The 20,882-nt window shown below is 44.3% G+C and overlaps 1 long non-coding RNA gene across 1 annotated transcript in view; it reads left to right on the forward strand.

Annotated features, from left to right (window-relative positions):
* The window catches only part of LOC307197540, a 102,346-nt gene that overhangs the window by 34,579 nt on the left and 46,885 nt on the right, over positions 1–20,882 (forward strand). Inside the window, exon 2 of the long non-coding RNA XR_013831442.1 lies at positions 20,657–20,733. This is a non-coding gene — a long non-coding RNA (uncharacterized lncRNA). The remainder of the gene's footprint in view (positions 1–20,656; positions 20,734–20,882) is intronic.

Genomic DNA, 20,882 nt, shown 5'->3' on the forward strand with positions numbered 1-20,882 from the left:
CATCTCTGTGGCGGAGCAAACATCTAATTACCAAACATCTGCTCTTCTTATTGGCCTGTGAAGACCTTCCAGTCTTTGGAAGCCCCACGCCCCTATCCCACCCCTTAGCTCAGGATGGCACATATACCTCATTTTACCCTTCTGTCTGTGAACCTCTCATGTATGTGTAGTTGAAACCGAGCAGGACCCTGTAGGGCCCTTCTGGGTACAAAAGCCTTTCTGTGTCCCCCAATTCTTTTTTTTTTAAGTTAATTAATTAATTAATTTATTTATTTATTTTTGGCTGCATTGGGTCTTCACTGCTGTGTGCAAGGCTACTCTTAGTTGCGGTGCGCAGGCTTCTCATTGCGGTGGCTTCTCTTGTTGCGGAGCATGGGCTGTAGGCATGCAGGCTTCAGTAGTTGTGGCACACGGGCCCAGTAGTTGTGGCTCACAGGCTCTAGAGCGCAGGCTCAGTAGTTGTGACTCACGGGCTTAGTTGCTCCGCGGCATGTGGGATCTTCCCAGACCAGGGCTCGAACCCGTGTCCCCTGCATTGGTAGGCAGATTCTTAACCACTGCGCCACCAGGGAAGTCTTCCTATTTCTTGTTTGTAGGAAAAAGGTTTCAGCCTCCTAGACCTTCCCTGAGTTCCCAAGGGCAGATTCAAGCAGTTACTAATAGGGAAGTGAGGGGAAGCAGAAACAAAGGGAAAGTAGTCAAGAAGCAGTAGCGAGGCAATAAAGCAGAGTCCTAGCTCCTCATCAAGGGATATACAGAACCACCTGATCCACATCTCTGAGTTTTACAGGAACTAAGGCCCCACCCGGGTGGAAGATAGTAACTTCAGGCTGACCTGAGTTCAAGATGAACCAGGACTGGCAGATATGGAATTGTCAAAACTGGGTGGGAGGTATAAAGAGGTTTATCATTCTATTAGCTCTCCTTTTGCATATGTTTGGAAATTTCCATAATAGAGAGGGAACAAAAACAAAACATAAAAACTACTAAAGTATAACCTTGAAAAAATGCCTTAGCTTATTCAGACCCTCCCTTTGTCCCTAGCCAGGAAGGTGTCAGAGAACAGTGGTCCTCAAAGCCTACAGACACAGGAAGAAGGCTTTAGAAAGCTCTCTGAAAATGTCATAAATCTTATTGAGGATCTAAAGCAGGAAGGTTAAGAGGGCAGCCCCAAGCACAGTTGTACAGGGCTGTCTATCCTCCCTGCATCCTCTGCTCCCACCCTTGAGTGAGCCCATGGTATCCAGGGACAAGGCCCTTCCATTCTTCAGGGAGCCTTACTGGGCAGCTTAGCTGGGGGGCTCTGGAGGGCCAAATGCAGGCGGTAGCTCTGGGGTCAGATTTGGCCCTGGGTGAGGGTAGGGAGGTGGCTTGCCTTTGATGCAAGGGAGCCCTCCACTGACCCAGGTGACAAGTGGGAGGTGGGCACCAGGAAGGAGAGGACAGTTACGTTTGTGACAGCTGAGCTGCTGGCAGAGTGAAGGTTGGGTGTGGGATTTGACTCTTGGAGGCAAAGAGCTGCTGCTCAAGTTTTCTCTAAAGGATGTTGCTTAAGGGTCTGTGACTTCAAACAACTCCCTCTGACATTAATGATGTTAATCTTGGGGGAAGAAATTCTTCATTTTAAAGTTCACTGTGAGACCCAGAGGCAGCTTGAAGCAGACATTTTCTTTACCAGGAAATTTCCAAGGGCTCTCCTGCTTTTGAGCAACTTACCTAGGTTTTCATATTTTTATGAGACTCGTTGCTTTCAGCCTCTTTGAAGTACAATGAAAAAAATATTTTTCCACCTTAGTAATAGAGAGTAGTACCTTCATGCTTTACAAATAAGGGTTTTCACCAAGGGTGTGGAACTGGGGATTCATTTAATGATGGCTAGATGGAAGTTCGTGGCTTATAAAGAGCTGCTTTCTAAAAATAGACAATTATCAGTGCAATTCATTCACCAGGAAAGGGCACAACAGAACAGTCCTGAAAAATAGGCACAGGCCAGAGCCACGTCTCCTGAGCTTTTTGGAGTAATGGACCCATCAAGAATCTAATGGAAGATATGAATGCCTCCGAAAAGTGCACAAAATGCCCAGCCACACATATTTTACGTATCATTTTAGAGGGTTCATGAGCCCGAGGAAAGCTCCTGAACAAGAACACAGAGCTGGGAGGAAGCGAGGGATCATTTACATCACAAAAGAACTCTTGGCTCCAAAAAAAGGATTTGCTCTGGCCTCCAAAGTTCCAGTTGGTTTATTTGATTTGCAAATATTCCATTTCTATGAGACTTCACAGCTAAGACACTGTTTAATCAGTTCAAGCCTACTTCCTTCACAAATCCATGAATGAAACAACGAATTCTTTCAACGAATTATTATTGTGTGCTGGGCAAGAGAGTGAGTCGGGTTGTTCCTGGCTGTGTCTCCAGCACCTAGGACAGCTCTCAGTACTAACGACTGGATCAATGTAGGAACGAATAAGTAAGCTAAATACAAAATACTATGAAGAAAATGAGTGCTGTGATGGTGGCTAAAGGGTGGGGGTAGAGGGAAGAAACCTCAGTGGAAGGAGGCGGGGAGAGATCAGGGAAGGGGTCCACAAAAAGGAGAGCTTTAAGCTGAGCCCTGAAGGATGAGACCTGGGGAAGAGTATTTCAGAAGGGAAGACCAGCATGTGCAAAATCTCAGGTCAGGAGAGGTGTGCCATGGTGAGGACACGTGATTGTCCTGGAGCATAAGAAGGAACCAGACATAGGGCTTTCTAGGCCAGGGTAAAGAGCTGCTTCTTTAATTCTGGATGCTATGGGAAGTAATTGGAGGGTTTAAGCCATGAAGGAATATGATTTGATCTACATTTTCAGAAAAATTGCTCTGGTTGCTGTGTAAAGAATAAACCGTTGGGAGTGAAGGACAAAGAGGACAGCTGGAGGCCAGTTGTCTGGGCAAGAGATGATGGTGGCTGTTTGATTTGGGGGGATGGTGAATTAGGGATGTTGAGAAATGACTGGAGATGAGTGATCCCTGGAAGAAGTCAACCAGGAGTGGTGATAAATCTGATGTGGACAGAGGAGACTCAAGGATGGCCCCTGACTTCTGGCTAGAAGGATGGTGTTGGGCAGGCAGAAATTTTCCTTTACCCTTCTAGGTTCTTCTGGCTGGTCTAAATTGACGTGAGTCAGATTAAAAGGAGAAAATCAGTTTAATTTCATACATTCGGGAACACCATAAACATGTGGGTCAGAGACAGAAGGGTAAAATGAGGTATATATGACATCCTGAGCTAAGGAATGGGATGGGGCTTGGGGCTTCCGAGGACAGGAGGGTCATTCACAGGAAGATAATAAGAAGAGCAGATGTTTGATAATTAGACGTTTGCCCTGCTATATGGATAGGGCCACTCAGATAAAATTTAGTTTTGGTAATAACTCTTTTTCTGGGAAACGTCTTCAATTTAAATTCTTCCAGGTTGTTAAGGGAGCAGCAGTAGTTTCTCTTGAGCCCACAGGGTCTCAACTGCCTTTAGCTCAAAAGTGGCACATTTCGGGGGAGGGTCGTTCTGAACCCCTCTGTGATGTTATTCACAGAGACGAGGAAAACGAGAGAATGGGTTTTGAGGGAGAAATCAGGAGTTCCGAGTCATATGAGTTGGATTTGAGAAGTTGATTGGACGTCTAAGTGGCATGTGAGGGAGGCAGTGCCATTGGAGGAGTCTGGGGATGGAGGATGAACTGGGATAGGTCACAGCATAGGGGGCATTAAATCTAGAGAGATTTGGGAGCCCGGAAAGACCAAGTGACCGTAAGTTTTATTTATTTTTTACTTATTTATTTCTGGCCACGTGGCTTGTGGGATCTTAGTTCCCTGACCAGGGATCGAACCCAGTCCCTCAGCAGTGGAAGCGCAGAGTCCTAACCACTCGACCACCAGGGAATTCCCTCTAGTCTTTTCTTAATCCAACCCACCCTTTAAAACTCAGTTCAATCCCTCTCTGGCATCACCCTGGGGACAAGGGTCCCATCCCCCACCCCGTTCTGCTTTGTGCTGAAAACCTCTTGCCCTGCACAGCATTGCACGTGCATCCATGTTGTCCCCCAAACCACAGAGAACATGAATCAAGGTCTTCAAGTGCCCTGCTGAAGCCCTCTCTATACTTGAGGTGAAGGAGGACTCCCCCCATACCAAATCTTGGGCCTTTTATGCTGTGGACGAGGTGTGCTTTTGAAGTAGTCCTGCATCGTGGGCTTGTGTCCCACCCCGGAAAATGGGGCAGCTTGTATTGATAAATCTGGTGCCTCTGCCCTAATTGCCTTTTGAATATCCCATTCCACATGTATTTATGGCCCTTTGTTTTTGTTTTATTGGAGTATAGTTGATTTACAATGATGTGTTAGTTTCAGGTGTATAGCAAAGTTCATCAGTTATGCATATACATATATCCCTTCTTTTTCATATTCCTTTCCCATATAGGTTATTGCAGAATACTGAGTATTGTTCCCTGTGCTATACATTAGGTCTTTATTACTTATCTATTTTCTATATGGTCGTGTGTATATGTTAATCCCAATCTCTTAATTTACCACTTCCCCCGACGTTTCCCCTTTGGTAACCATAAGTTTGATTTTGAGATTTCTGTTTCTGTTTTGTAAATAAGTCCATTTATATCAATTTTTTTTTTTACTAGATTCCACATTTAAGTGATATCATATATTTGTCTTTCTCTGTCTGACTTCACTTAAGTATGATAATCTCTAGGTCCATCCACGTTGCTGCAAGTGGCATTATTTCATTCTTTTTTATGGCTAATATTCCATTGTATATATGTACCACATCTTCTTTATCCAGTTATCTGTCAATGGACATTTAGGTTGTTTCCATGTCTTGGTTATTGTAAACAGTGTTGCAATGAACATTGGGGAGCATGTATCTTTTCAAATTATGGTTTTCTCCAGATATATGGCCAGGAGTGGGATTGCTGGATCATATAGTACAAAGGATGGGAGGTGGTGGTGGCCTTCACGTGGGCCCCACCCAGGGGCAGGGTTTAGAAAGCGAGCAAGAGGAGGTGAGAGCAACGTCGGAGGCCATGGGGCAGAAAGCTCGGGGAATTGGCATCTAAGAAATTTCAATGAGTCTCTTTTTGATAAAAAGGGTACTTTGCCTTGGTGATGTCAGAATGGGCAAATGTTCCTTTTTTTTTTTCTTTTTACCAGCTAACATGTGCAAAGATGTTTGTTACTTGCTCCCTCTCTGAGCCTCATTCTAAGGAGTGGTGACTAGACTTTGGAGTAGTGTGGGGCCCTGAGAGCCAGAGAGCGGTGTTGGCGAGAGTTGTGGCAGGCAGTAGGAAGCCAGCATAGGTCCTAGAGGAGAGGAGGGATATCACGAGTCCCAAGAGGTGAAGATCTGGCAGGTTAGGCAGGGCTGAAGGCTGAGAAATCAGTGAGATGCTGCTCCCACCTGGATGGCAGGAGCTATGATAAGACAATGTATCTGTGTTAAAAATTAAAGTGAAAATTAAGAACACGCCTCCCTCTTAGTCAGCACTTTTAAGGCTGTCTTATTTGAAGTTCAGAAAAAGAGTTAAAGAATCTATTTAAATGCAAATGTGCCATAAAACCAGCAATTCATCTTCGAAATGCTCTCAGCCCTTCTTTCATCAGGCTCTGCTCATAAGAGTGTTATTTTTTTCATCGTAGAGAATAATATCTCTTGAGAAGGCCTGTGTTGATGGAGTGCACCTGGTGTGATTACCTGGGGTTGGCAAGGGACTGGTGGTGGTGCGGGTGGAATCTGGGACTTCTTCTGGGGCAGAATCAGCACATGTGCCCCTGTGCCTTCTGGGATGGGCTGAGCAGCACAGAAGCTGGGCATGGCATCCACCTAGTGGGACTGGGGGTTCTGGGCTCTGGGGGTTCCTCTGCCTGGAGTTTCCTCCCTGGCCTTCCTGATTATAGTGCTCCAGAGGAGCCAAAACTTACCTCTGTGTTCCAGTGAGCAGGAGGATGTGGTGCCCAGACTCAAGGACTGAATTAGACTCTGTTCAAAAGGAAGCAGACACAGCACCTGACTCAGAGGAAGTGACCTGACAGTGCTGACCACAGACCCTTGTGCTCAGTGCAGGAAGGAGGAGGGAAGGTAATTGACCCTCACTGTCTGTGAAACCTGTGTACCCTGTGGGGCCCTCCTAGATACAAATGCCCCTCTGTGCTGCAATTTTTTTGTTTGTAGAAAAAGGTTTTACTCTCCTAGGCCTTCCCTGATTTCCAAAGGGCAGACTCAAGCAGTTACTAATTAGGGAAGTGAGGAAATGCAGACACAGAGGAAAAGCAGTCAAGAAACAATAGTTCAGTGATAAAACAGAGTTCTAGTCCCTCCTCAAGGGATATACATAACAATCTGACACATATCTTTGAGTTGTTCTTTAGGAGCTAAGGTGGAGGATGGTGACTACATGCTGAGCACAAACACTGTAGACCCCAGACCGCAAAACGTTGATGATTAAGATTCCTGAAACATCATCCTATTACCTCACCACCAATCAAGCAGAAGAAAGTCACCCTCCCTGCAACCCTCACTCCAATTGTTGCCTTTAAATACCTTACACCCCAGCCAGCCAATAAGATGGATCTGAGGCAAACCTACATCTCCCATCTTCTGGGTTGGTGCCCTCTTGATCAATAACCCTTTCTTTGCTCCAAACTCTGGCATTTCCTTTGTTTAGCCTCACTGTGACTGTGCATGGGCACACGAACTTGGGTTCAACAACATCTGTGTACATAGGGGATTGGGCACCAGGCAGCTAGGGCAGAGCTTGGTGGGGAATCTAGCATGGTGCTGAGTGAAACCATCTGCTTCTCAGAGGCAGGAGGGCCTTTGTCCCATCAAGGCCTGGGCCCCTCTGGGAGCAGCCAGGGGACCCAAAGCATGTCCAATGGCCACAGATACCCTTGTGCCTGTGCCCTTGACTAAGAGGAGACTCTGCACTTGAAAGCCCCCCAAACCCACAGAACTATCTAAGAACTACCTGGCTCAAGGTGAACTCTTGTTAGGGAGCAGGCAAAGCCCACCTGGCACAGCTCACCTCATCTCTGTTGCTGAACTAGGGGCACCTCAGAATGAGGCCATGGTCCTGGCACCAGGATCAGGGCCCAGCCCCAGTGGGTAAGCAATCAAAGTGTGTTGAGTTTTTTGAAACTGCTGTATAGTTTTGTAATATGTATAGGTGCAGAATTTCTAGATATTAAGATGTTTAATATAAAATTTCCTTCATACAGTTCTTTTTACTTCTGTTTATTCAGAGTCATGCAGAATTTGGTTTGAAAGACCCTATGCTAAGGTAGGTTGTTCTCCCAAATTTTTTCTGCCCCCTCCTCAAAGAGCCCACTTCCCTCAGGACTCACAAGTGGAGGCCAACCTTGTGAAGAAGGAACACAGGGCTGTGAAAAACCCCACTTCCATTCTTCTTTCTCTATTTTGGAGACACCATGGGGGTGGGCATATTTCGGGTCTGGAATTGCTTTCTGCCTGGGAGAAGAAGCTGGAGCCAGGGACAAAGAGCTGGAGCTCAGGGGCTCTTAGAGTAAACTGGTTCAGGCAAGGGTGGTATCCATGAAGCTCATCTCTTGGGAATACAGCCAGGCAGGGACAGCCTTCAGAGGACTGACTCTGCAGAGGAGAGGGGCCCCCACCTCTAAGAGTGAAACTGAGTATGACCCTATGGGGCCCTCTTGGGTACAAAAGCCTTTCTATGTCCCCCAGTTCTTGTTTGTAGGAAAAGGCTTCAGCTTCCTAAACCTTTCCTGAGTTCCAAAGGGCAGATTCAAACATTTACCAATCAAGGAACTGAGGGAACACAGAAACAAAGGAAAGGCAGTCAAACAATAGTGCAGCAGTAAAGCAGAGTCCTAGTTCCTTCTCAAGGAACTCCTTATCTTTGAGTTCTTCTGCAGGAACTAAGGCCTCCATCCAGGTAGAGGATGGTAATTTCAGGCTGAACACCAGATTCCTAGAACACCACCCTGTTACCTCACCACTAACCAATCAGAAGAAAGTCACACACCCTGCAGCCCTCACCCCAAATTTGCCTTTAAACACTCTTCCCCGAAAAATATCAGGCCTTTTGAGCACCAGCTCTCCAGTCTCCTTGCTTGGCCCTTGCAGTACACCTTTATCTGCTCCAAACTCTGATGTTTTGGTTTGTTTGGCTTCACTGCGTGTTAGGTACACGAACTTGCATTTGACAACAATTTTGGCGAGCCAGCCAGGAGCCCATGCCTGTGACAGGTCAACCCTGGCTGGGGGCAGTCCCTTCCCTGAGTCCCCAGCAGCTGCTAAAGCTCATTTTGTTTCAGGGAACTCAGAGGGACTCTCTCTGACAGACACCAACCACCACAGCACAAGGCTGTTTGGAGCTGAGAAATGTCCTGATCTACAGTTCACCTTTACTTTTGTTTTGGTGTGAGTCACTCCAGCTTGTGCAGGCTGGGAATTCTGTCCCCACCAACTGGGTTCATTTCCTTTCAGGAATTGAGCCACTCTGGCTCATTGTGAGCCAATCTATACCCATTCCCTCTTGGGAGCTGGGCCAATCTCTTTGGAGGCCTCCATCTGGGAATGGGAGTGGAATTTGGATTCTATCTCATCTGATCTTTTGTCTGTGTAACTGTATTTGTTGTTTGTATCTTTGTGTGTATATCAGTACTTGCATTGGTTGGTTGAGACATCTCTGGTAACAGAGATTGCATGTGATGACACCAAAGTATTCGTCCCTATTGCATTGCCTTCACCTACAGTGGAGCATTGGTTGGGAATTTTCCCTTTCTAGGGCTACGGAACTGTGACCCTGAGAGACTGTTCTACATTGCAGTATTTGCTGTTTGCTTGATATTTGACAACACCAGAAGTGAGTAATTAAATATGGGTGATCAGAGCTCTGTTCCACCTTGTAGTCACCTAGGGTGTATATTGCAAAACTGGGAGAGCTTCAGCTATCTTCCATGAATGAAAGAAAATGATTTTTTATTGTAATACTGCTTGGCCTCAGTACTCCTTGGGGTCTGGAGAACAATAGTCCCTAATTGTTCTCTAAATTATAACACCATCTTTCAACTAGAACTGTTTTCTGAAAGGGAAAGGAAATAGGATGAACTTCCTTATGTTTAGGCTTTTATTCTATTGTAACAAAGTGAGTCTTTTGGAATTGCTTTGGCTTTTATCTTGGGGGTGTGTGTGAGTGTCTCAGTACATGAGTCCAAATCCTGTTTCTCTTCCTGATATTGACCTTTGTCAGATGGTCCTGGTAACTTAAATGCTGGTTCAAGTTTCTCTGGAAGTGAGGCATGTGAATGATATGTATTACTGTCTATTACTGTTATTGATCTAAACTGAATTGGCTATTTAGGAACTGAAGGAAATCTCACCCTAAAAATGGCCAAGATGGGGCTCTTGACATTCTAAAACTGTCTTTTGCATGTGCAGTTAGTAGAAGGTAGCTTTCTAGAAGGAACTTGTACTTCTCTCCCTGTGCCTTTGAGATGTAAATGATCTACCTGGGCTCTCAGGAACTTTTATCTAATCATCTGTGATCCCTGAGACTGAAGAAAAAGAAAAAAAAAGAGGCCTTTTAAAACTCAAGCAGGAAAACTGTGGGTTATCTGTCTGTGTCTATATAGATGTATGTATGTTTATGTGTACATTATCAATATGATGTGTCTCTGCCTCCAAATGGCATTGCCAAGATTGGTTTGTGGATGAGCTCTGTTTAAAAGGCTTAAAAGAAATTAAGCACTTATATAAGTTCTCAGAAATATAAAAGAAACTGGCCAGAATGAATTTTAGGTTCACATGATCTTGGAGATATTCAATATTAAATTGATATCTGGTATTAAAGCTAGTGGAAGCTTGTTGGTTTGATTAATATAAACATGTCTTTACAGTCATCAGTATTAAGTATAATATTTTTATTGTACTTACTAAAAGTCAACAAGTTCATATTGTTTCTGTTATAAAATTTGTCAACAAGAAAAATGATATGATGAAATGAGTAAATTAAATGTAAAGCAGGTTTTTTAGGTAAACTTTAAAAAATAATTTAAAAAATAATAATGAGGGAAACATTTCAGTATGCCAGAAAAAGTAGGATGTGTGTTTTCAGTAAAAGAAGGTATGAGGAATGGAAATGCATTTTGCTAAAGGAAAAAATGGTAGTTTTATCCCAGAGCTGGTTGTTTCTGAATGAAAAAGAAAATAAGGGACAGAATAATATGGATACAGAAAGTTGTACAAGGTTTGTGGAAAAGGAACACTGAGAAAAGAGTTTTTTACATGGTCAGAATTGGCTAAGATTGGATTAAATTTAATTAGGTAAATGGATTTTGTTATTAAGAGTAGGCTGATACAGGACTGGAATCGGTTTCTCTCTCTGTTAAGAGAACAAAGTTTTCTTGGAATGCTGCTTTTGATAACAAACTGTGTGAGGTTCTTTGCCTTAAAATGATCTGTATTTGCTTTTGAAATCTTTTGTCACTTTGGTTGAGTGAATAAGTTTTGTTTCACATAACCTGTGATCCTATTTGACCAAGTGTTTTGAAACCTTTTTGATATTTTTGACAAACTTCCCAAATATCAAATTCTAATTGATGTTCTTTTGACCTCCAGCTAACTCTGGTATGCTTCAGAGGAATGCTGAGGCATCTCAGAGATTAAATTAACTAGGATTATTTGATAAGTTAAATTACATGGGAAGCATTGTCAAATGAATGATAAGCCTTCTCAGGTTATACTGTGTGGGTAAATGTTATTAATATAGATATTCTAAAAGCAATATGGAATTCCTAAAAATATGGTATATCCTAATAAAATGTTATCAGTCATAATTCTAGTTATTATAACCAAATTTCTTTGTCAGTTGCATTGACAGGAGTCTTAATCATACAAGACTTGGATCCAAAACTTAGAACATGGGAATATTTCCAATTTGGTGTCCATTCCTCAAATTGAGGCAGGACTACACCCCATTTCAGCAGGAAGTAGCCAGAGCAGTTGTTGCCCTGTTCTCTCAAAGATTTGGGGAAGGCTGAAACAGGAGTGGGGATTGAAACCAAGTTGCTGCAAAACTGAGTTCCTCTGCCAAGTTTATGATTAACCTCTGTATGCAAAATGTTATCCCCTTTCTTGTCCAACACCTGTTCCCCTCAAGATTGAGGAGTATTAAAGAAAAGGAGGGATTAAGATGAGCATAACCCTGTGGGCCCTACTGGTACAAAAGCCTTTCCATGTCCTCTGTTTCTTATTGGTAGGTAAAAGGCTGCAGCTTCCTAGACCTTCCCTGATTTCCAAAGGGCAGATTCAAGCAGTTATTAATCATGGAAGTGAGGGAATGCAGAAACAAAGAGAAAGCGTCAAACAATAGTAGAATGATAAAGCAGAGTCCTAGCTCCTCCTCAAGGGATATACATAACAACATGTCCTTGAGTTCTTCCACAGGAACTAAGGCCCTCACCCAGGTGGAGGATGGTAACTTCAGGCTGAGCACAAGATTCCTGAAACACCACCCTGTTACCTCACCATTAACTAATCAGAAGAGAGTCACACACCCTGTAGCCCTCATCCCAAATTTTGCCATTAAAACCTCTTCCCCCCCCAAACCTTCGAGCACAAGCCACCTGTTCTTGCTTGGCCCTGAAATAAACCTTTCTCTGCTCCAAACTCTGGAGTTTTGGTTTCTTTGGCCTCACTGAGCATCAGGCACACAAACTTGGGTTCAACAATAAGAGCTTGAGGGGATGTTGACTCTAACAAGGAATGCATGAGACGAACTGTCATCCAGGGAGGGCTCACCATGCACCAGATACATGAACTGTTTTATGTGATCTTCCCTCAAACTATCTGTTTGCAGATGACATGATCTCGAATTGAGAAAATCCTCAGGAATGTACTAAAAAACTATTAAACTAATAAACGAGGTCAGCAAATTTGCAGAATACAATATCAATGTACCAAAAAAATACAGATTGTACATAAAATATACAAAAAAAAGTACGTGGACTGAATGAATGCAAAGCAGTGTTCACAGTGCTTGGTACTTGTGGCAGGAAGCAAGAAGGATGGGGACATGTGGTTAAGGAGGCTACGGTGTTTCCCTCTGAATATTCCTGCATTGTTTGAACCTTTTATGAGGAGTATGCATTAACATATTACTTGTGTGGTAAAAACATCAGTAATTGGTCACCTCCTCCAAACTTCTCCCTAAAATGCAATAAAGAAAATAAGACTGGCCTTAATTCCGATCATGATAGGGATGTGGTTTTTAAAATGTATGTTTATATACTTGCAACGAATAACCCAAAAGTGAAATTAAGAAAATAATTTCATATATAATAGCACCAAAAAATAAAGAAAGAATACATTTAACTAAAGAAATGTCAACCTTGAACACTGAAAACTATAAAATATTGTTGAAAGAAATTAGGAAGACCTAAATAAATGAAGACAATCCATGTTCATGGATTGGAAGGCTTAATATTTTTAAGATGGCAGTACTCCCTAATTATTCTATAGATCCAACACAATCCCTATAAAATTCCAAGTGCCTTTTTGGCCAGAACTGACAAGCTGATCTTAAAATTCGTATGGAAATGCAAGGGATCCAGTACAGCCAAAACAATCTTGAAAAAGAAGAACCAAGTTGGAGGACTCACACTTACCCATTTCAAATTTACTGCAAATCTACAGTATCAAGAAAGTGTGGTACTGGCATAAGAATAGGCATATAGTCCAATGAAATAGATTTGAGATCCCAGAAATTCACTTTCATGTTTATAGTCCATTGATTTTCAGCAAGGGTGCCAAGACAATTAAATGGGGAAAGAACAGTTTTTTAAATAGATGGTACTGAGACAACTGGATACTTATATGTAAAAGATCACTTCCTCACACCATACATAAAAATTAACTCAAATGAATGCTAAACCTGATTGTTAGAGCTAAAACTATAAAACTCTTAGAAAAAAATATAGGCATGAACATTCATGACCTTGGATTAGAACAAGCATTCTTAGATATGACACAAAAAGTGTAAGCAACAAAAGAAAAAAAGATAAAGCATATTTCATCAAAATTAAAAACTATTGTGCTTCAAAGTATACTACCAAGGAAGTGAAAAGACAACTTACAGAATAGGAGAAAATATTTGTAAATCATATATCTGATAAGGGACTTGTATCTAGAGTATATAAAAAACACATCATTCAATAACAAAAAGACAAATAACCTAATTAAAAAATAGGGGGGCTTCCCTGGTGGCGCAGTGGTTGAGAGTCCACCTGCCGATGCAGGGGACACGGGTTCGTGCCCCGGTCTGGGAAGATCCCACATGCTGCAGAGCGGCTGGGCCTGTGAGCCATGGCCACTGAGCCTGTGCGTCCGGAGCCTGTGCTCCACAACGGGAGAGGCCACAACAGTGAGAGGCCCACGTACTGCAAAAAAATTTAAAAAAAAAAATAAAAAAATAGGGAAAGGATCTGAATAGACACTTCTCTGAAGAAGATATACACATGATCAATAAGCAGATGAAAAGAGGTGTCAATATCATTAACCATCAGGGAAATGCAAATCAAAACCATAATGAGATACTACTTCACACTCATTAGGGTGGCTAGAATTTTTTAAAAAGACATTATAACATGTGTTTTAAGGCACTTTTATACACTATTGGTGAGAATTGTAATGGGGCTGTTTTGGAAAAGTATGGCTGTTCCTCAGAAAGACAAACATAGAGTTACCATATGACCCAGAAATTCCACTCCTAAGTATGTACCCAAGAGAAATGAAAACATATGTCCACATTAAAACTTCTACACAAATGTTTATAGCTGTATTATTCATAACAGCCAAAAAGTGGAAACAATGCAAATACCCATCAATTAATGAATGGATCAATCAAATGTGATATATCTATATAATGGAAGATTGTTTGACCATAAAAGGAAATAAAGAACTTATACATGCTACAACATGGCTGAACCTTGAAAATATAGTAAGAGAAAGAAACCAGTCACAAAGACCATGTATTATATGACTCCATTTATAAGAAATGTCCAGGATAGGCAAATTCATAGAGACAGAAAATACATTAGTGGTTGCCTAGTGCTGAAGAATTGGGAGGAAATGTGGAGTGATTGCTCATGGGTTCAGGGTTTATTTTGGGGTGTTGAAATGTTCTAAAATTGATTGTGGTGATGAGTATACAACTCTAAATACACCAAAAACTATTGAATTATACACTTTAATGGGTGAATTGTGTGGTATGTTAATTATATCCCAATAAGATTGTTATAGTAAAAGAAAATAATTTATCAATGAAAACATCAGGGCTTGGAGAGTTTTAAAGTACAGTTTTAAACTACAATTTCAATTTTTAAAATTGTTATAGGACTGAGTTATCTTTCATGTTGTGGGTTAGTTTTGATAGTTTGTGGTTTTTGAGGATTTAACCTATTTCATGTAGTCTGTCCAATTCATTTTCATAGAAATTTTATTGTTTTCATGTCTGTGAGGTCTACAGTTATATTCACTTTTTCATTCTTGATTTAGTAATTTCTGTCTTCTCTCTTTTTCTGTTTGTCAGTCTGACTAGAGGTACATCAATTGTATTGGTCTTTCAAAGAACCACCTTTTGGTTTCATTGATTTTTTTCTGTTTGTCTATTTTCAATTTCATTAGTAACTGATCTTTATTATTTCTATCTCCTACTCGCTTTGGGTTTATTTTGCTCCCCCTCCTCCCCACCCCCTCCCCCAGTTTCTTATGGGAGAAGCTTAGGTGGTTGCTTTAAGACGTTTCTTATTTTGTAATATAAGCATTTAATGCAATAAATTCCCCTCCCACTTTAGCTACACCCCACAATTTTGATATGTTATATATTAATTTTCTTTCTTTTTAATGTATTTTCTAATTTCCTTTGAGATTCCTTTTTAAAAGTGTGCTGTTTCTTTGCTAGTGTTTGGAAAATTTTCAATTGTCTTTGTTACTGATTTCTAGTTTAATTTCATTAGAGTCAGAAAGCATATTTTGTATGATTTCAATCCTTTTAAGTTTGTTAAGGTTTGATTTATGACTCACAATATAGTCTATCTTGATAAATGCTCCATGTGCACTTGAAAAGAATGTGTGGAGTGTTCCATAAATATCAGTTAATTCAAGCTAGTTGATGGTGTTGTTCAGTTCTATCCTTGCTAATTTTCTGTAACTTTTTCTATATATTACATAGAGAGGAGTGCTGCAGCTTCCAAGTATAATTGTGGATATGTCTACTACTTTTCTGCTATGACAATTTTTGCTTCATATATTTTGAAGCTCCTATTCTCAGGTGTTTATACATTTAGAAATGTTAGAAATACATTTAGAAATGTTATGGGTGGATTGATTCTTCTAACAATGTGTAATGTCTCTCTCTAACTCTGCTAATTTCTTTGCTCTGAAGTTTACTTTGATATTTAGTCACCCTTGCTTTGGTTTGTTAGGGTTTCCATGGTATAGTTTTTTTCATACTTTTTCTTTTTAACCTACCTATATCATAATATGGGAAGAGAGTTTCTTGTAGACAGCAGGTGCTTGGGTCACTTTTAAAAATCCATTCTGCCAATCTCTATCTTGAATTGGTGTGTTTATGTTGTTTATATTTAATGTAATTATTGATATGACCATTTTATTATTTGTTTTTGGTTTGTTCCCTCTATTTTTCATTCTTCTGTTTCCCCTTTCCTACCTTTGTTTAGGTTACTTAAAAAAACATTTTTTAGTATTCCATTTTAAGTTATCTAGTACGGTTTTGACATTATCTCTTCATATAATTTTTTTTCAGTTTTGGGAGACAATTCTCTTTGAGCTTCTTGCTCTCCTGCATCTCCTACTGTGTGTGCCAAGACTGTAAAGTCCTGACCCCTGTTTTGCTTGGGCCATTTCTCAGCACTGCGTGGGTGCCCAAAGCACAGAGGATGCAGGTCGGAAGGTGGTGGCCTGTGCAGAGGAAGAAAGAAGCCCCTGGGCCCACGCACCGGACGCTGGGAGCAATAAGTGGCATGCTCAGGTGTAGACCCTGGAGAACTGGAGAAAAGAGGCTGACATTGTTTCCTTTCTGCTGCTCCCACCGTCCCCCAGGGGCTAGCCTCCACCGCCCCCTGTGCTCCATGAACTGCCAGCCAGGGGTTAACGTGTTGTTCTGGTGTTAGGGACTCACATCACTGTAGTCCCTGACTCTGTGCATGTTAGACTCCTTGGTTCATGTTCTCATGGAGTAAAAAGGCTCCCGAATTCAAACGATTGGGTTTTGGTGAAGTTTGCAGAAGGGAAGGAAATCCTAAGGGGCCTTTGGGCGGGGTCCTGTGGGCCATTCACTGTACTGTTGTGGCTTCCACCACTGAACGGATGGTAAGTACTGAGGGTTCTAGTCTGTCTTCCGGTCAGGTGAGTGACAGAAGGGATTCTCCCATCCGGGATCGCTGCGTGTACAGAAGTGCTGGAGGTACGTGTAGACTGCAACCTCCCCTCTATCGTTTCCTCCCTAAACCATCCCTGGTGGTACGGCAGAGACAATATAGAATTCCTGCAAGAGGAGAAATCAGTTTTAAAGATTTAATGGCCGGCAGACTATGCTGGGGCATTTCCTGGTATAACAGCGCCACCTGCCGGAAAAGCCACCGGTGTCCTTTTGGTTTTGGTTTTGAGCAAGTTATTACCAAGCTCTTGTGGAAACTGCATGTCTGACCCGTGCATGGCTTGTGGCTCTTTGGCCTGAATGCCCATTTTGAGGCGTATCAAATCAGACTCAATGACTAACAAGGTGGAAAGAGCCCAAAAGATCTCTCTGTTCAAAAGGAAATGGCACATATATTCAAGAACCAGGTTGCCTGGCCCTCCTGGCATCTCACCTTCACATCAAATGGGGTGTTGACACCTTTAGGGGAAACAGTATCCCCTGCCATGTCCCCTAAAGCAAAGCCACTGACCCAAAGGGGCCCTGGCTTCACAAAGAAACCCCTAAACTCTTGGGTCCGGTGCACTGGTGGTTTAGCTAAGTTGATGGTGTCAGCACTGTTGCAGCTGCTCAGCACCATATCCATCAGGCAGAAAGTGACCGCGATTGTTCTCTCAAGGGCCAGAGCTCACCACAGTCCTAATCATACTGGCCAGTCCTCCCCTGAGCCTGAGTTGCTGATGGGCCACCACCTGGCCTGCTACTGGGGAGGTTCTGGACTGGCAGATTACAGACACCCCTCTGTGGGGCAGTAACTCGGGGAAACATATTGCCACTGCTGATGGGACAGTGGTGCCACTGATGCAGATGTATTCAGTAAGGATTCTCTGATGAGACCACTGGAAGCAAAAGGCTGATCAAGCCTTCATTGCCCAGATCACAGCCATCACTACCCGCGTCCACTTGCAGATATCCGGCAGCCTGGAGCCAAGGCTCAGAGATATGGCGGATTCCCTTCCAGACCACCACAATAAAGTGAATATTGCAATAAAGCAAGTCACATGAATTTTTTTGTTTTCCAGTGCATATAAAAGTTATGTTGACTCTATACTGTCACATATTAGGTGTACAATAGCATTGTTTAAAAAACAATGCACATACCTTAATCAAAACATACTTCATTGGTAAAAAAAAAAATGTTAACCATCATCTGATAACACAGAGTCATCACAAACCTTCAATTTATAAAAGAAAAAACCCTGCAATATCTTCGAAGGGCAATAAAACAAGGTATGCTGTACTGGAGAACAAAAGTAGTGAACTCACTGCTAGTGCCTGGGTGCTTCAAATTCTGCTCTCCTTCCCCAATCCCCCTGCTGCTATGTACTTCTCAGAGTCTTCAGATAGCTGCTCCATGCCTGCTGTCCGGGGGTACAGTTGTATTGAGTGGGACAGACAGGGTGGCCTGTGCTTACTCCATCTCACCCAGAACTGGAACCCAGGGAAAGCTTTGAACAGGTGGAGATAGGGGAGCCCCCCACTCCCCAGCACCAGGGCAAAGGCATAGAGCTGGGAACGCAGGACAGGCTGGGTCCTGAGCCCTGCAGGAGAGCAGAGGGAGAGAAATCTGGCAGAAGGGCGAGTGCTGTGGGCCCAGGTGTGCAGCCATCATGGGGGAGCCACTGAGGGGACCCAAGCCGAGACAGCCAAGACAGGAGCTGGGCTTCAGGCCCCGAATGTGCTGTTGCCCTCACCTGGAACGCTCCTTCTTCTGCACTTCACCCAGCCAACTCTTCTCATCCTCAGGTGTCAGCTGAAATCTCACTTCCTCAGGGAAGCCTACCTGACCATAGATCCCACAGAATTCTGTACTTTTCCCTCCTGGTCCTTATCATGGTGGCAATTGTTAATTAAGCATTTGCAATTGTTTAATTCACACCAGTTTCCCCTACTGGACTGTGGGAACATGAGGGCAACATCCACATAGATCTCGTTAATTGCTTAGGTGGATCAGTCAGTCAGCAAACCTGTAGGGAGAACCTGCTCTGTGCCCACCCTTGTCCTGGGCACCAGTGTTCCCAAGGACGAGGTGTCGACCTTGCCCACTGTTGTCTGCCTGTTGCCGGCACAATCGCTGAGCCCAGTGTTAAATGACTGACTGCCCAAAGGTGGTTCTGGCTGTGTGTGTGTGTGTGTGTGTGTGTGTGTGTGTGTTTAAAGGGAGAAGGGGCAGGTGGTAGAGAGGCCAGGCCAGGATCTGCTATAATAGCCCAAAGGAGGCCCCGACCAGGCTGTAGCCGGGGCCTGAGGGGCAGGGCTGGAGCCTAGAGTGGAGGCAGACACTGCCTGGACCGTTTTGAGACCTTGGGGATGAGGGGGTCCCAACATGTGACCTTCTGATGATGTTCGTTAACCTCCTGCAGGCTGCCTGGTGCTCTTCCGCCAGCCCTGGGGAACTGTCGGGGCTGAGCACCTCCTGGGCCAGGCCCAGAGCACCGCGCTCCCCATGGGGCTACAGCCGGGAGTCTTGCGACTCCTTCGGCTACCTAGCGACTGGGGGGGGTGAAGGGCCAGGACAGGGACCCCAGGCCTGTCCGCTTTGAAGCTCCCCGACCTCTAGGGCGCCCCTGTGCTCCTCAGGGACCACCCTGGGGAAGGGACATCTGGTTGGGAGGCCGCCTCAGTCAGTTCCTTCATCATCCTCTGCCTTCCACACCCAGGTCCTCCTCACGCTGTCTCCTTGGAACGAAGGAATCCACGCATCTGCGCCCCAGGCAGTCTCCTCCCGCCGCCCCCCGCCCCCCGCCCCGTGCACAGTGGCGCCGGCAAGTGTCACGGGGAGTAGAGCCTGTGGGGAGTACCCTCACCAGGGACCCTGTACCTACCGGCCCCAACTCCAACTCCAAGGGCCCTGGACGTGGTCCCTGATCCCCAGAGACACCGCGGGCAGGTGAGGAGAAGGCCTGTCCTTCTCTCTCAGAATCAGGGACTTTTTCACAGCTCAGTAGGGCCCCAGTTGAGCCTTTCAAGCTCCCTGGAGCCTCAGGGTCCTTATTGAAAGCAGGAGTTTGGCATAGACAAGCCCTCCCTATTGCATCCATCGGTATTTCCCCCAGAGGGCGCTCTGCTCACAGAATCCGGCACCTTCATCTTGCATCTCCGGCCGGAGTCACCTCTGGTGAGAAAGGCTCGGCGAAACGCGAGAGACTCGCCTAAGTTTGTTTAACCCGTAGTTCCCCAGACCTACGTAACCGGGATGTACATTTTCCACAGAACACCTTTTACGATGCCATGGAATCCAGACTGGGAAACTCCTCGAAGGACTTTTTTCCATTTTAGGCTTGTAGGGTTGGGTCCTTCCCTCCCATCCCCCTCAGGGCCGGGCTCTGGCTCCTCCCGACCGAAGCTCATGCTCCCATGGGGCCTGTGCAAGGGCTGCGCTGAGCCTGATCCGCCGTGGCCTCTGCACGAGCCTAGATCAGCTGCTCATTGTTAAGCTAAGGTTGCACCTCTTCCCCCAGGATAAAAGGGGGTGGGGGTGGGGAGTCCGATTTCCGTAAGGGCAGGGATTGGTTAAACGCGTTTCTCCAGGAACTACTTTGTGCCAGGCACTGACTGAGTGGTCACTTTGGGGCACGTTTTCTGCGCTAAGAAGTTCTCACTGCTTTGGGAAGTGCATTATTGATCCAGGAAGGACATTGCCCCCTTCTGCCTCACCCTTTCTGTAGATCAACCGCACCTGGGCCTCATTCTCCAGCACCTCCCACCTCCGGCAGCGCAGGGCAGGGGTCTGGGCCAGGCGGAGAAAGGACAAACACAGTGACACATGCGGGATGGGGTGGGAGTGGGGCTTGGAGCTTGGGAGCAGAGGTGACGGTTCACTGCAGTCCTGGGGTCTGCCCCCAGCCCCCCACGCCCCTTACTCCAGTCTCTCTCACTGAGGTCCTGATAAATTGACATCTTTCACAAAAGCCAATTCCTCCAGAAGCTCTGACTCCTCGCTTCTCACTGCTAAAAATAGGTGGAGAGCTGTAAAAACCCCACACCTAGAGACAATTCTAGTCATTTTGGTAGATATTTGCTCTAAATATCTGCAATGTCTGTCGTTATTAAAACCGGGTGTTCCTTGGTAAACTCATTTCTTTTAAAAGCAGATTCACAGGCTTCAATAAAATAAATTTCTTATTTCCAGTGGGTTCGGAGACATTCAGAGGTGTTACTACAAAGCCGTGACGATCCTCACCATCGGAATCCAAGGTTCTTGTTAAGGTGACAAGCAACACGCAACTCGGGGGGTCTGCTGGAGTCTCTCCAGTTCATCCGGAGGGGTGATGGCCCGGGGTTTCCAGGGTTAACTAAGAGCCTTGGGCCTCGCTGAGGGTGTGGCCCCAGTGGGCCAGGCTATGGAGCGACCAAAT

This window comes from Stenella coeruleoalba (assembly GCF_951394435.1).
Source record: "Stenella coeruleoalba genome assembly, chromosome: 14".
Taxonomy (NCBI): domain Eukaryota; kingdom Metazoa; phylum Chordata; class Mammalia; order Artiodactyla; family Delphinidae; genus Stenella; species Stenella coeruleoalba.